Here is a 17023-nt window from a genome sequence, read left to right on the forward strand (position 1 = left end):
CCACCCTGCTGCCAGCTTCCTCTCCCTGTGTGCCAGGGTCTCAGCGGCGGGTGTTCCAGGGTGAATGAGGTCTAATGTGGTCGGGAGCTGGGAATCCGCCTCTCAATCCACTCCCATCTCTGACTCTTTCCCCTTTTAAGTCTTTATTCCACAAACATTTATTCACCACATGCAACTCACCAGGAACTGCTGTCTTTGTTCTGTCTCCATCCCTGTTCCTGTTTCTTTTTTACTCTCTCTCCCTGACTCCATTCCTGACTCTTTTTTTCCTCCTTTCCTCTCTTTCTCTCTCTACCTTTCTCCCCTTCCCTCTCTCTATCCCTTCTCCCAGTCCTGGCCCCTTTGAATTAAATTGTCCTGAATCTCTGAAGACAGATGACACAGCAAATTTGACAATGCCCACAGTAACTGACAAGTCACAAAGCAGTTTGTGGTAACAAGTCCTTATTTTTGTTGTTGTTGTTATTAGGAATAACCGTGTAACAAATGTGATTTTAGATCTTTATCTATGTCTCTGATTAATTCCTTCAAGAGCGCTCCCTAGGAAGAGTATTTTTAGGTCAAAGGGTACAGGCATTTTTAAGGCTTGTGATATAATTGGAAAATTGCTTTTTCAGGAATATTGCACATGTAACTGGACTTCTTTAAGTTCATACCAACCTCAGATTTGAGATGGGGTCACACATGTTTCTCCAGGGTCCTTGAAGACACTCATGTTCTGGAATATCTCTGTGGATTGGTTGGTTTGCAGAGGACATGCCCAGTCCCCTTTCTGCACACTTAAATATTCATTTGTTGATCTGTTCAGCACACACTTATATCAAGCATGTGCCATGTGCTAGTAATGACCCTGGACTAGACTTTGGTGATTCTTTTTGGCTACACAGCATGGCATGTGGGATCTTAGTTCCCCGAGAAGGGATCAAACCCATGCCTCCTGCAGTGGAAGCTCAAAGTCTTAACCACTGGACCGCCAGGGAAGTCCCCTAGACTTTGGTGATTGAGAGTTTTGCCAGAATCATGGGTGACTCCTTCCTTCAGACTAGGCACAATTCTGGCATTTGGTATTTTTTAAATCAACAATGAGAATTTTCTTACAATGCGAGACAGAGCGTGATCAAAGATCATTTGACCAGCCATTATTTTCCTACCCAGACAATCATAAACAACATTCAGTTCTCACCCACACTGCCTTCAGACTTTATTGGTCAAGGCTTCTCCTTTTTTCAAACATCAAAACAGCTTTGATGTCCTATAATTTTTTTTTTTTTTTTTGCGGTACGCGGGCCTCTCACTGTAGTGGCCTCTCCCGTTGCGGAGCACAGGCTCCGTACGCACAGGCTCAGCGGCCATGGCTCACGGGCCCAGCCGCTCCGCGGCATGTGGGATCCTCCCAGACCAGGGCACGAACCCGTGTCCCCTGCATCGGGAGGTGGACTCTCAACCACTGCGCCACCAGGGAAGCCCTGTCCTATAATTTTTAATCACTGCTTGCTATAGGCTGAATGTTTGTGTCCCTCCCCAAATTCATGTGTTGAAACCTAATCCCCAATATGACGGTATGAGGAGGGTGGGGCCTTTGGGAGGTGATTAAGTCATGAAGGTGGAGCCTTTACCAATGTGATTAGTGTCCTTATAAAAGAGACCCCAGGGAATTCTCTGGCGGTCCAGTGGTTAGGACTCCACACTTTAACTGCTGAGGGCCCGGGTTCAGTTCCTGGTTGGGGAACTAAGATCACACAAACCACGTGGCGTGGCCAAAATTAAAAATGATAACATAAATAAATAATAAAGGAGACCCCAGAGAGTTCCCTCACCCCTTCCTCCATGTGAGGACACAAGTAAAAGAAGGTTATCTATGAACCAGGAAACAGACCCTCACCGAACACCAAATCTACCAAGTACCTTGATCTTGGACTTCCCAGCCTCCAGAACTGTGAGAAATAAATATATGTTGTTTGCAAACCACCTCCTCTATGGTAATTTGTTATGGCGGCCCAAACAGACTGAGACACTGCTTCAAAGAAGGGAGGTGTTTTGCCCCCTTTATTTCCTCCCCTAGGGTAGAATTCATGGATCGTGATCCCCATCCATGTTATTCTCCCTTTTCTGAGGTAGGTTCAATGGCCAGCCTCTCTCTCTTATCCAACGGGTACATGAAAATATCAAGCATTATGTATTCAACTTGTTGCAACCTGTGCTCACATGATCACAGATTCATAGATTTTGGTGTAACTTGCTCACTAATCACAAATTTTAGCTATTCAGTGAGTGTCAATGGATGTTTTTAGGTTTCCAAAGAGGAATTCAACTACAGATCTCCCAGAACGTTGAGATGCACTTAGAAGCTTAACAGTGCATGTTAATCAGATAATCACAATACAGTAGGATAAAAGCTTTTCTGAAGTTGTACTATATGGGAGGTAGGATTTGAGGGGGAACCCAGAGGATAAGTCCAAAACACAACAAGCAAGGGCGAAAGACCTTATTAACTGTGTATCAGTCAGCCACTGCTGCCTAAAAAACACTGAAATTATCTCAGTGTCAAGCAACAATACATATAGTATTAGTAAATTTCTCACTCAGGTGACTGGAGGTTTGCTGGGCATTGACCTTGATCTTGTCTGGGCTTACATGAGCGTGGCTCTAAGCCATGGATTTGGTTCAGGTCTATTCCGTGCATTCTGGACCTCATGTGTACTAATATCCCATTGGCCAAAGTAGGTCATATGGCAAAGCTGACAATCAAGGTGCAAGGAAATACATTCTTCCCATGGAGGTGTAGTGAGAAGCAATGAATATCTGCTGAATAATCATCTAATCTACCACAAGCAGGATCTTATAGAACCAAGGGATGTTGTTCTAGGGAAAAGTAATAGGAACGACTAGAGAGGAACCACATCAGGAAAGACAGGGGGACACAAGGATGTGTGAGACATTTTGGGAATTGTGGGTGTTTTGAAGGACAGAAGCCCAGGGCACTTGTGAGAGATGTTGAGTATGTGTAGGAAGCTAAGTCAACAGAGGGAGACAGGAGCCAGTATCTCAGGGTTGGAGGAAACCTAAAAGATCTGGATAGACTGGGGCAAGAGAAGATGCCTGCCCTCCCTTTTGGATTTTCAGGGGTTCCTGCTCTGTCTTTTGAAGTCTCTACTTCCTGGATGGGGGGATCCTTCCACTAATCCTCTGTGCTCTCTAGGCAACCAATATTACCTTCTCTTCACCATCCAAGTAAAGAACTTCATTAATTCTCCTTTTCCTCATCACCTCCCATGCCCAGCATAGCATCTAGTAAATGTTTATTATATATACCCCAGAATATGTGAACAACTGGGAATTCTTTTTTCAAAATTACTTTTTTCTATTAAGGCATACTTATTGAAAGAATGGCACAAATCGTGAATAGGAAAGATGCATAGCCTGTTGGCATAAATATCCACCCTCACACTTGAATCAATAGCCTTTCAGATTACATGCAATGTAATTACATAACTAGAATCATATATTGTTATCTTTAACCAGCTTTTTTTATATCAACTCAAAACATAAACCTATCACATCCTGTTTAATGGCTGCATTGTCTTTTATTATATGGCTATAACATCATTTATTCAATCTCTTAATTTTCACTGCTAGAAATTATATTCTGAAAAATATACTTTTAAATATATATCTACGGGCTTCCCTGGTGGCGCAGTGGTTGGGAGTCCACCTGCCGATGCAGGGGACGCGGGTTCGTGCCCCGGTCCGGGGGGATCCCACATAACGCGGAGCGGCTGGGCCCGTGAGCCATGGCCGCTGAGCCTGCGCGTCGGGAGCCTGTGCTCCGCAGCGGGAGGGGCCACAACAGTGAGAGGCCCACGTGTTGCAAAAAAAAAAAATATATATATATATATATATATATATATATATACACACATATGTATATATATATATACCTACTGGACTAGTTATTTGTCTAAGCATAAATTGCTAGAAGTAGAATAGTTTGTTGAAATGCATACCCACTTAAACTTTTCATACATATTGCCAAGTTGCCTGCCAGAATGGCTGTATCAACATGCATTCCTATCATTGATGTCTGAAAGTAGCTTTCCCTCACATACTTGACATCACTGGGTATTACACACATAGCTAATGTAAACAGTTTTATTTCATTGTTATTATAATGGAATAATGGCATTTTTATGTCTTTGTGAAAAAAACATATTTTTTGAACTGGAATTCTCCCAGCAGAGTCATCAACAAATGTGAGAGTAGAACACAGATATTTTAAGAAAGAGGACTTATTAAAGATAGAAATGGAAATCAATAAATTAGAAAGCAAAAAAAAATAGAGAGCTGGCTCTTTTAAAAAGGAAGCGGTAAAACAGAAGAAGAAAAATTTAGAACTATCAAGCATGAGCAACAAAATAGGGGATAAAACAAAAAAAACCCCACAATGCCAAATGTTAAAATTTATGTTATATGTCTAAAAATTTATCTGAAATGGCTTTCTTGAAAATATAAGTTCCTAAAATTGATTCTAAAGAACCAAAACCCCTTGATAAAATGGAAAAGGTTGTAAATAATCTAAGCTCGCAAGCAACAGCACCCAGATGGTTTTATGAATGAGTTCTAGGAAATCTTATTTTAAAATACTATTTCTATGTCATTTTAACTAGATATTTAAACTAGCACAGGAAATGATGTAATTTATAATACAAAAATGCAGTGTGTTTTATAGTACAAAAGTCTAAATAGGCATTTATAGACATGAAAGTCTTAAATAAAATATTAGTAAGTTATACCCAGCAGTATATTAAAAGAATTGTGCATCAGGATCACATAGTGTTTATTCCAGGAAGAATGATTGGTTCAACATTAAATAATGTGTGTTGAATCAAGCATTCTGTAATACATTAGATGGTGAAAGGAAAAAAGCCTATGGTCATCTCAGTATATGCCAAAAATGCATTAATTAAGATGTGACATCTATTTCAGATCATGATGATAATGACAATAATGGCAACAATGGCAGTAAATATCTTAGTAAGCAAAGAACGGGAGGGCCAAGAATACACATTTTTTTTTTTAAATCAGAAGCCACAGCAGCAAACTTAATGGTAAAACATCAAACATTGTTTCCATTAAATGAGGTGCTAACTATTATTGCTGCTAATCAAAATGTTTCTGAAGTCTCAGAACAATGTCATTAGTTAAGAAAAAGAAATAAAAGAGATCGATATTAAGATAAATAGCAAATTATCTTTATGTCCAGACTATACTCTTTTCATTTTAGGAAATCCATGAAATCCAACTGAAAATATTACTGAAACTAATAAGAGAAGTCAATAAAGTGGTTCAATATAAGAAATACAGTGAGAGGCCCGCGTACCGCAAAAAAAAAAAAAAAAGATATTCTCAAGACTACATTTCCCATTCTCCCTTGCAGCTAGATGTGTTCATGTGACTAAGTTTTGACCAATGAGCGTGGTTTTTTTTGGCTCCATCCAGAAATCTTGCTCAAGAGACTGCTTACATGCATCCTTTCCCCTTCTCTAACCACTTTGTCTTTCCTGCTGCTTGGGACGTGAAGTCTGAGGATAAGTCTGGGTAGACTGGACTTTGAGGATGAAGTTCACATGCTAGTTACGGCAGAGCAGAAAGCTGGAAGGAGCCTGGGTTCCAGAGGATTTTATGAAAGAGAAAAACCACATCAGCTCAAGATTGCCTACATCTGGACCTTAACATGAGGGAAGAATGGGACTATCTTTTTTTTTTTTTTTTTTGGCGGTACGCGGGCCTCTCACTGTTGTGGCCTCTCCCGTTGCGGAGCACAGGCTCCGGACGCGCAGGCTCAGCGGCCATGGCTCACGGGCCCAGCCGCTCCGCGGCATGTGGGATCTTCCCGGACCGGGGCACGAACCCGTGTCCCCTGCATCGGCAGGCGGACTCTCAACCACTGCGCCACCAGGGAAGCCCCTGGGACTATCTTATTTAAGCCATTGTTACTTTGGGTTTTGTTCGTTTACAGGTGAATCTAATCCTATCTTAATAAACTTTCATATTCCCCTCATGCTTATATAATTATATTCAGACTTATTTAAGACACATACACAAGTATTATACAGTAAGTCCCATACATACGAACGAGTTCCGTTCCAAGAGTGCATTCATAAGTCCGATTTGTTCGTAAGTCCAGCAAAGTTAGCTTACAAACCCAACTAACACAATCGGCTATATAGAACTGTACTGTAATAGGTTTATAATACTTTTTACATAAATAATACATTTTTTAAAAAACCCAAAAATAAAACATTTTTAATCTTACAGTACATTACCTTGAAAAGTACAGTAGTACAGTACAACAGATGGCATACAGAGGTTGGCATCGAGTGAACAGGCAAGAAGAGTTACTGATTGGAGGAGGGAGAGGAGGTGGGAGATGGTAGAGCTGAAGGATCGTCAACAATAGGAGATGGAGGGCAAGCTGTAATTTCACTCACGCCTGACGTTGATGGCTTAGGTTTTGGTTCCTTGCTGGATTCAATTCTATCTACCCTCTTGAAAAAATAATCCAGTGATGTCTGGGTAGTAGCTCTTTTTTTCTCGTCATAGATAAAGGTAGCACTGGATTGCGTTCTGAATGGCTGCTGCGACCTTCGTGTACTGTTCTACATTTGGATCCTGTGCTTCAAAAATTAACAGTGCCTCCTCAAATAAAGAAAATCCCCTTGCCAGTGCCTGTGTCATGAATCTCTTCGGTTCTTCAGTTACTCCTTCTTCCTCTTGTCTCTCTTTGCGCTTTTAGCAATACCAGCTGTATCACCACTGCTTTTACACTTGCTTCTGGATATCCTGGGCTTGAAATAAAGATACTGTACTACTGTACTCTATACAGTACTGTACAGTAAAGAACACAAAAGCACAAACACTTGTAGAGGATGCACGCACATGACAATGTACCCCAGACACGTGAACTAACTTATGTGACTGGACATGTGAACGCATGTTCATATCTTTGAAAGTTCGCAACTTGAAGGTTCATATATAGGGGACTTACTGTATAGGTTTTTTTCATTATTTTCAGGGAGGGAAAAAATACTTTCTTCATCTTGTTTTCTTCAGTAAATACAACCTTGTGAAATTCTATCCATGTCAATTAGTATAGCTCTAATTCATATTTTTTGGTGACTTCAAACAAGTACCAGACCTGATTCCCCAATCCTCCCATTATTGGACATTTGCTTTGTTTCCAAATTTCTCTCACTATTAACACAATGAAGTAGTAAACATATGTTCTTGTGTACTGTTGCTGTTGTTTCTGAGGGATAGAATCCTAAAAGTAGGCTAGCTGGATGAAGGATGAAGGGTATATGTACTTTTTTTCTTAGGGTGTATGTATTTTAAATTTTAATAGATGTTACTAGATTGATTTCCAGAAAGCCTGCATCATTTACATTTCTTTATTTTTGGGCTCTGCCCCGTGGCTTGTCGGATCTTAGTTCCCCAGCCAGGGATTGAAACTGGGCCCTCAGCAGTGAAAGCGTGGAGTACTAACCACTGGACTGCCAGGGAATTCCCTGCATCATTTACATTTCCATCAGCAATGTATGAGAGCACCATTTCTCCACATCTTCACCAGCAATAGTTCCTTTTTATTCTTTAGCAGTCTAGTGGATGTAAAATCTTGTTACCTCAATTTGCTTTTCTCTATTAATTAATATCTGATAATATAAGACTCTTCTTAGTTTTCAGGCATTTGTTCTTTCCTACGAGGTCACTTTATCCAATTCAAACAAAACCCTATGATAATCTAAATGGAATTCCAATAAATTGACATATAAATTTGGAGAAAATTAACATTTTTATATTAAGCTTTCCCTCCACTTTTTATTGATTTCTTTATGTCTTCCAATAAACTGTATAGTTTGTATACAGCTTTTCCTATGCCTTTCCTTTTTTATAATTAGTTCTTAAGTTTTTGACTTTTTAATTTAATGTAATTATTTTTGGCCGTGCCGAGTGGCTTGTGGGATCTTAGTCCCCCAACCAGGAATTGAACCCAGGCCCTCGGCAGTGAGAGCAATGAGTCCTAACCACTGGACAGACAGGGGGTTCCCTCCTATGGCTTTCTTATTAAATGCATCCTTAAATATTCTTGATGTTTTGAAGTTATTATTAATAGAATATTTCCCCATTTCCATTTCTAGGTATTTATTAGTAAAATGAGAGAAATGCTATGGATTTTTTATATATTTATCTTGTAAGAATCCGCCTTATCAAATTATCTTACTCATATATATTTTTTTTAGTGGAACCTCTTGCATTTTGTTATTAAACAATAACATTAGAAAATAAGATACTTTTAGGGACTTCCCTGGTGGTGCAGTGGTTAAGAATTCACCTGCCAATGCAGGGGACGTGGGTTCGATCCCTGGTCCAGGAAGATCCCACATGCCACAGAGCAACTAAGCCCATGTGCCACAACTACTGAGCCTGCACTCCAGAGCCCATGAGCCACAACTACTGAAGCCTGCGCGCACCTAGAGCCTGTGCTCTGTAACAAAAGAAGCCACTGCAATGATAAGCCCATGCACCGCAACGAAGAGTAGCCCCTGCTTGCTGCAACTAGAGAAAAGCCTGTGCGCAGCAACAAAGACCCAATGCAACCATAAGTAAATAAATAAATAAATTTAAAAAAAAAGGAAAATAAGATTTTTTTTAGCTTTTTATTTCCAATGCTTATGTTAGTTATTTCATTTTCTCTTTTGGCATTTTCTAGAACCTCCAAAACCATGATAAATAATAACAGGCCAAGTTGCTTGGCTTTTTATTCCTCTCCTTCAATTGCTAGTGTTCCTCCACTCCTATCCTTTTTTTTTTTTAATATTTATTTATTTGGTTGCACCGGGTCTTAGTTGCAGCAGGCAGGCTCCTTAGTTGTGGCATGCAAACTCTTAGTTGCAGCATGCATGTGGGATCTAGTTCCCTGACCAGGAATCGAACCTGGGCCCCTTGCATTGGGAGCATGGAGTCTCATCCACTGCGCCACCAGGGAAGTGCCCCCTCCACTTCTATCCTTGGTTGGACCACTTCACAACTTATTCGAGGCCGAGAATAATGGCTGCTTTTCCCAACACTCTATCCCTTGCACCCGGAATAGGGCTGAGCACATACTATAAAAATGGGAAATATATATATATTTGAAGAAGCAGAAGTAGCCAAATGTTGAGTTCACTGAGATCAAATAAGATAAGAATTCAAAATGTATTTTAGATTTAACAAGAAGAAAGTCATTGATGAACTTGGTGTTAGTATTTTAGTGGTTGGGACAGAAGCCACAGGACAGAAATTTTGGGAATAAGGCACATGAGGCATGAAAGAACTTTTTGTGCAAACCTTTGGGTGCCTGAGCTCCCCTCGTGCTTACGGGGCACTGACAGCATCTCAGGATGGCAGAGCCTGTGGTGTACACAGAGCTGAGATGAGCCATGCTGAGGACTTTGAGCTCCAGCTTGGAGGCCCTGGGCAGCTATGGAAGAACTTTAGAGAGTCATGCTATTCGAGGTGCTTTTTAGGAAGATCACTCCTTCTAAAGAAAAGAGAATACTGTTTCTTGAATTCAGCCATTTCCCTCCATCCTTATTTGCATCGCCTTTCCTCAGATCACCCCACTCATCTCCTCTCAACGTATGGATTGCTGCCACACCTTCCTGGTCTCTCTCCATACGTTCTTGTCCCTCGTCATTTCATTTTTCACATCAGCCTCCAAGGTAATCCCTTTATTTTGTTTTTGTTGTTTTGTTTTTCAGAGTAAACCTTTTCTAGGTTACAAATCTAGTCATGCCATTCTTCTGCTTAAAATACATTATTGGGGGCTTCCCTGGTGGCGCGGTGGTTGGGGGTCCGCCTGCCAATGCGGGGGACGCAGGTTTGTGCCCTGGTCCGGGAGGCTGCCGCGTGCCGCGGAGCGGCTGGGCCTGTGAGCCATGGCTGCTGGGCCTGCGCGTCCGGAGCCTGTGCTCCGCGGCGGGTGGGCGGGGGGGGGGGGGTGGTGCGGCAGTGGGAGGCCCACGTACCGCCAAAAAAAAAAAAAATACATTATTGGGAGTCAGTAAAGCATCACTCTGGCTTCTATGGGATCCAGACTTCCCAGGTGAGCTCCTGACTGTGTCAACATCCATCCTTTGGTTGATAGGAATGAGCTAGCTTTTATACTTACCTATATTTATCTGGGGAATGACCCAGATAAATATCTTTGGAATCCTAAGGAGAAGGTCAGTTTCTACGCTAGGGAAACAGAGCTCAATGAGGATCCAGTGACCATTCTTTGAGGTTTTGGGGGTGAAGATCTCCTCAAAACTATTTATTCTCCCACCCCAGAGCCAGTTCGAATTGTGCTAAAAGCTGTTAATGGTGCTTATCCCATTCCTCTGCTGAATGTTCCTTATAGGAGGTCTTGATGCCCTGTGTCTGCTGGGATGGGGGAATGAGTTCTCTGGAAACAGTCCAGTCTGTAGGTCTGTGTCTGAGGAGAGAACCAGGAAGATGTGATGGGGTTTAGGAAAGAGTTCTTGGAAGAATCCACAATCAAACCAGTTCAAGGCTAGGATTCAGGAATAGATGATGCTGACAGTGATGTGGCAGGACTGGTTCCCGTCTCAAATCCTGGTACCTCCTGAGGCCAAGATAGCACAGGTGGTAAAACGGTTAGATTCTGAATATATTTTGAAGATAGAGCTGATAGGATTTGCTGACAAATTGAACATAGGATAAGAGAAAAAGAGATAGACCAAGGTTTTGGGGCTAAGCCATTGGAAGCATGGAGTTGCTGTTTCCTGACATGGTGGTGCTATAGGATGAGCAAGTTTCGAACAGGTCTGAAATTTAATTTTGGACGTGTTATGTCTGAGATGCTATTAGACATCTAAAGAAGGATATCAAGCAAGTAGTTGGATATGCAAGCCAAGAGTTCTTGAGAGAAGTCAGGGTTGGAGATACAAATTTGAGACTGGATGAGGTCACCAGGAAGTAGAGATAAAGAAGAGCATCAAGGACTGAGTCTGGGGAAATCCAGTTTAGTTGGAGAGTTGAGGAAGAAGCAACAGAGAAGACTAAAAAAGAGTAGTTATTGAAGTAGAAGGAAAACTAGAAGAATGCACCGTCATGGAAGGTAAGCACAGGAAGTGTTTCCAAGAACAGAGAATCATCAACTGTGCCAAATACTGCAGGTAGGTTATATTAGTCCCAGCAGAACTAAGCTGCCGTGATAGAGACATCCCCATGTCTCAGTGGCATAGGCAATATGTTTATTTCTCACTCGTATAAAGTATATTCAGCAGCAGAGGGGAAGGATAAAAGGAAAGGAGAAGCGGTTCTCTGCTCCATGATGATAATCAGGGTCCCATGATGCCAGAGGCTGAGTCATCTTCAGCTTGTGGTTTTCTTTTTCAATTTTATTTATTTATTTATTTATTTATTTTTGGCTGCATTGGGTCTTTGCTGCTGTGTGCAGGCTTTCTCTAGTTGCAGCGAGTGGGGACTACTCGTCATTGCGGTGTGTGGGCTTCTCATTGTGGAGGCTTCTCTTGTTGTGGAGCATGGGCTCTAGGCATGCAGGCTTCAGTAGTTGTGTCACATAGGCTCAGTAGTTGTGGCTCGCAGGCTCTAGAGCACAGGCTCAGTAGTGGCACACGGGCTTAGTTGCTCCGCGGCATGTGGGATCTTCCCAGACCAGGGTTCAAACCCTTTTCCCCTGCATTAGCAGGCAGATTCTTAACCACTGCGCCACCAAGGAAGTCCCTCACCTTGTGGTTTTCAAGGTCACTAAGGGTGCCGGTGTCAGCCAGTAAATGGGGGTGGCAGTTGAGGATGGTGCACGGGAAATGTATTGGTAAGAGTCTGGCAAGAAACAGGACACATTCAAGTTGGGTAATTTGAGAAGGGTTTAACAAAGAGACTACCTATAAAGGTGTGAGTAGGACTTCCCTGGTGGTCCAGGGGTTAAGACTCTGCACTCCCAATGTACAGAACACGGGTTCCATCCCTGGTCAGGGGACAAAGGTCCCACATGCTGTGCAGTACGGCCAAAAAGTAAAAAAAAAGAAAGAAAAAAAAAAGCTGTGAGCAGGGGCAGGAAAACTATTATAGGATTCCTGTAACTCTGATATGGTTGATAGTGGGAGCTATTACCACCCCAGGTCTGAAGAGACAAGAGAAAGTAAATGGTAGTGGAAATGGGGGAGAGAAAGAACTACATGAGGAGAGATGCCAGACTGAAGCTTTGATTTGAATCAGAGGAAAACAGCCAACTCAACCCCACAGGAGAGAGCCAGGGGAACAAATACCCTGACCCCACTCTGTTCCCTCCCTTCAGTCTCCTGCAGGTACCTCCCATTGACTCAACCCAACCAGAAACCAGAAGGCTCATTGATAAAAGTCCCCAGCGGTTAGGCTCCCGAGGCACATAACAGCGTGAGGAAGGTGAGGAGTGGATCTGGAGGAGCAAGTATCCAGTACAAGACGTTTCTATGAGTCAGGCTTGGAAGTTGCATAACTCCCTTCCACCCACATTCCATTGGCCAGAACCCAGTCATGTGGCCATATGTAACTACAGATAAGTTTAGGAGATATGGTCCAGTTAGGAAGAAAGAGAGATTTGGTGGCCAGATAACCCCTCTCCAACTCATGGTCAAGCAAGATAATAACTGTCCATTGACCACTGGATTTAGCAATATGGAGGCCATTAGTGATTACAATAATCCAGTCTTGGTAGAGTGGTGGCTGTGAAAACCTAAGTGGAGTGGATTCAAGAGAGAATGGGAGGAGAAGAATTTGGACACAGCAATTATCAACAACTACTTTCAACAAGTTTTGCTGTACAGGGAAGCCAAGCAGTGAGGTAATAGCTGGAAAGGTTGTGAGATCAAGAGGGTTTTGCTCCTTTTTTTTTTGGCCTTACCACTCAGCTTGCAGGATCTCAGTTCCCCGACCAGGGATTGAACCTGGGCCACAACAGTGACAGTGCTGAATCCTAACCACTATACCACCAGGGAACTCCCTTGCTTTGTTTTTTATAATGAAGAAATAAAGCATATTTTTATGCTGATAGGATCTTCCAGTAGAAAAAAAAATGATGCTTCAGGAAAGAGAGAGTAAATTGCTGGAGTGATGTCCTTGAGTAAGAAAGAAAAGATGGGATCTAGTGATAGGGCAAAGGTTGGCCTTGGGAAAGAACACAGGCAGTTCATCTGTAGTGACAGAAAGAAAAGCAGGATATATGGACAGAGTCCAGGTGGGGAGTAAATGTGTGCTTGTCAAAGTTCTTTTCCAATCACTTGTATGTTCTCAGTGAAACAAAAAGCAAAATTATCTGCTGAGAGTGAGTCCGGAGGATTAACTGTCAAGGGTTCGAGCAGAAACGAGACAATACAACATAGTTACCTAAGAGGATATGAGAAGTTATACCCGGAAGTTAATCTTCCCAGTGGAGATGGTCCAAGTGTCTCTAAGATATTCCACTCTGAGTCCACACCCAGGTGAAGCCCTCTGGCCCTGCCTTTCTCCATTCTATCTATAGACCTCTCCTTGCCCTAATCCAACATCAGAACTAGATGGTAATAATAGATAACACTTTTTGAGCACTTACAAATTCCAAGCACTGCTCTAATCACCACACATGTATTTAGTCATAATAACTCTATGACGTGGGTACTACTGTTATCAACCCCATTTTAGAAAGGCACAACAGATACCCACACTGAATTCAAACTCAAGCAGTCTGGCTCCAGAACTGCCAGTCAAAGGGCTGGCTTTTGACTTCCTTTTTTTTTTTTTTTTTTCCCATGCCGAGGGGCTTCAGGGATCTCAGTTCCCCGACCAGGGATTGAACCTGGGCTATGGCAGTGAAAGCCTGGAATCCTAACCACTAGGCCACCAGAGAACTCCCTTGACTTCTACATGTAGATCTATACCTACCAGAAGTGTCAGAGTGATAAACCCTAGAGGGTGCTGGGCTTGAGAGGAGTAAATGAAATTTTAAAAGGTCAAGGGGCTGGGGCTCATAGGTGGGTATGAGATGCTGTGTTTAGGAGGGGCTTTCTGGGAACTTGCTGCTGAGAGATGGGTGGCCACATGGTGACCCAGAGAGCCTAGGACCAAAAGGCAGAGCCAATATCAGGAAGACAGGGACGAGCTGAATAGGCTGGAAGAGACCCTCACGTCTTCCCCATCCTGTGTAAGCTCTGCATCAATCAGCATATAATGCTTGATTTAATGTTGACTTAACGTTCCCCTGGTTCCATGTATGTTGCACTGGCTGAGAGAATCTGTTCTGTTCTCATGATAGGGAGGCGTGGTGCTGTGGTGGCCACAGTAATGATGATACTGTGGTAAACTAGCTCCCAACCAATGAACACTTCATCAACGAACAGTGAACTTCATGAACTTTATCAATGAAAAATTTATCAATGAGTGAAGAACCATGTATTTTTTTTACATTATGTCATTCAATTCTTCTAATACCCCTGTGAGGCACACAGCACTATTCCCATTTTCAGATGAGGAAAGTGAGGCTCAGAGAGGTTGTATCAGATGCCCAAGGTCACAAAGGTGGTAAGTGGTGGAGCTGGGGCTTCAAGCCCAGGCTTTTAGAGTTGGAAGCCTGCACTGGCTACGCTGTATCACCTGACTCTCTATTTGGGAATGAAGCACCAGGAGCGCTAGGGAACCCTACAGGGCCCTGATGACCTCCAGGGCAGGGCCCCTGGATGAGAGCAACTCCCTTTAATGAAGGCGATTGAGAAACAATCCTCCTCTTTATTTGCCTATAACAGGGACTCAGCAAATCTAATTATCTTCCTGTGAACCAGTTAACTACTCAATTTTCTCCATTTGGCTAATTTATTACCAGAGTCAAATGCAGGATCCAGCTAATTTTGGAAAGATGCAGCTGTAGGGTCATCTGGGGAACAAGCCCAGCTGAGAAAGAAGGAAGAGCAGGCACCAGCCTCCGCTTGGAGGGAGAGGGGGCAAGCTGGGGGGCCCCAGGGCCGGCTGGAGTGAAGGGCAGGGAGAAGACCTGAGGCAGGCTGGCCGGGATTCCCTCGGTACCAGAGAGCAGCAAAGTCAGGGTCTTGGGTCCTGGAGGGCAGAGCTGCTATTGCAGCTGCCAGCATCCGCTCAGGTAGAGATGGGGGCACGTCAATCACTAGCTGCTTTAACTGTTTCCTCTCTCACTTTGAGGGACACGCGGGAATCAGTCATCCCCTTCGGCCTCACAGTCTCATTTGGAGCCAGCTCACAAAGGTGTCATCCACAGAAAGAGAGAAATCTTAGGTCCTGCCTCTATCAACACACGTCAACATTGCTAACATTTATCAAAAGTCGGTCCTATCGCATACAGAGGAGGTTAGGTGCTGTCACTTCCTGTACTACAGATGAGAACACTGAGGCTCAGAGAAGGGATGTACTATATATCTATTTTTTTTTCAGATTCTTTTCCATTATAGATTATTACAAAGTACTGAGTATGGTTCCCTGTGCTATACAGTAGGTCCTTGTTGGTTATCTATTTTACAAATAGTAGTATGTATATGTTAATTGCAAACTCCTAATTTATCCCTCCCCTGCTTTCCCCTTTGGGAACCATAAGTTTGTTTTCTATGTCTGTGGGTCTATTTCTGTTTTGTATATATGTTCATTTGTATCATTTTTTTTTTAGATTCCACATATAAGTGATATTACATGATATTTGTCTTTCTCTGTCTGGCTTACTTAGTATGATAATCTCTATGTCCATCCATGTTGCTGCAAATGGCATTATTTCATTCCTTATGGCTGAGTAATATTCCATTGTGTATATATACCACATCTTCTTTATCCATTCATCTGTCAATGGACATTTAGGTTGCTTCCGTGTCTTGGCTATTGTAAATAGTGCTGCAGTGAACATTGAGATGCATGTATCTTTTCGAATTGTGGTTTTATCCGGATATATGCCCAGGAGTGGGATTGTTGGATCATATGATAGTTCTATTTTTGGTTTTTTGAGGAACCTCCTACTCTTTTCCATAGTGGCTGAAACAATTTACATTCTCACCAGCAGTGTAGGAGGGTTCCCTTTTCTCCACACCCTCTCCAGCATTTATTGTTTGTAGATTTTTTTGATGATGGCCATTTTGACTGGTGTGAGGTGGTACCTCATTGTAGTGTTTTTGTTTGTTTGTTTAATTTTTTGGCCACGCCACATGGCATGAGGGATCTTAGTTCCCCAACCAGGGATTGAACCCATGCCCCCTGCAGTGGAAGCGTGGAGTCTTAACCACTGGACCAGCAGGGAAACCCCCTCCTTATAGTTTTGAATTGCATTTCTCTAATAATGAGCTCTTAAAGCAACATGCTACGCATGCAATTTTCTAGCACCACCAGCGTAAAGAATGGGGGTGTTTGGGGCAACAAAGTTTGGAGAAGCATTGGCTTAGTAAACAAAGTCCTGATCAAGGATGTTCAGACCTTCAGCGAGCTCCTCAGGGGAAGGGGGCTTTGGGAGCATCAAGAGAGATGAGAGAAAACCTGGTGAATCTGTCTCTTGGGGCAGTTGCTGGGGGCAGAGGGTTGGGCTGGGAGTATGCTGAGTACTTATACTATATGCCAAGAAGTGTGATAATCACTTTCTCATGCTTTAACTCATTTAATCCTAACGATGATCCAGGAGGTGGTCATTCTTATCATTGCCGTGTACAGATAGAGAAACAGAAACACAAAATTTAATCCCTTGCCCTTGGGAAAAGAAGCTGAATTCAAAATCCGAGCAGTTTAACTCCACAGCCTCCCTCCAGCCAACTGTGCCCTGGCAGAGGTCAGAGGGAGAGCAGGTGGGGAGGACACCCAAACCATGGACAGCTCCCTGTGGCCCTGTGCTTGAAGAGCCAGGTTCCTGAGGCTGGTTGCTTGTACCTCCTGACCACCACCAATATCTGCCCATTGTGAAGAGCTCTGATTTCTTGCAGAAGGAAATTCTCCTTGGACTGATACTGAG

This window comes from Stenella coeruleoalba, assembly GCF_951394435.1.
Source record: "Stenella coeruleoalba genome assembly, chromosome: 15".
Lineage (NCBI taxonomy): Eukaryota > Metazoa > Chordata > Mammalia > Artiodactyla > Delphinidae > Stenella > Stenella coeruleoalba.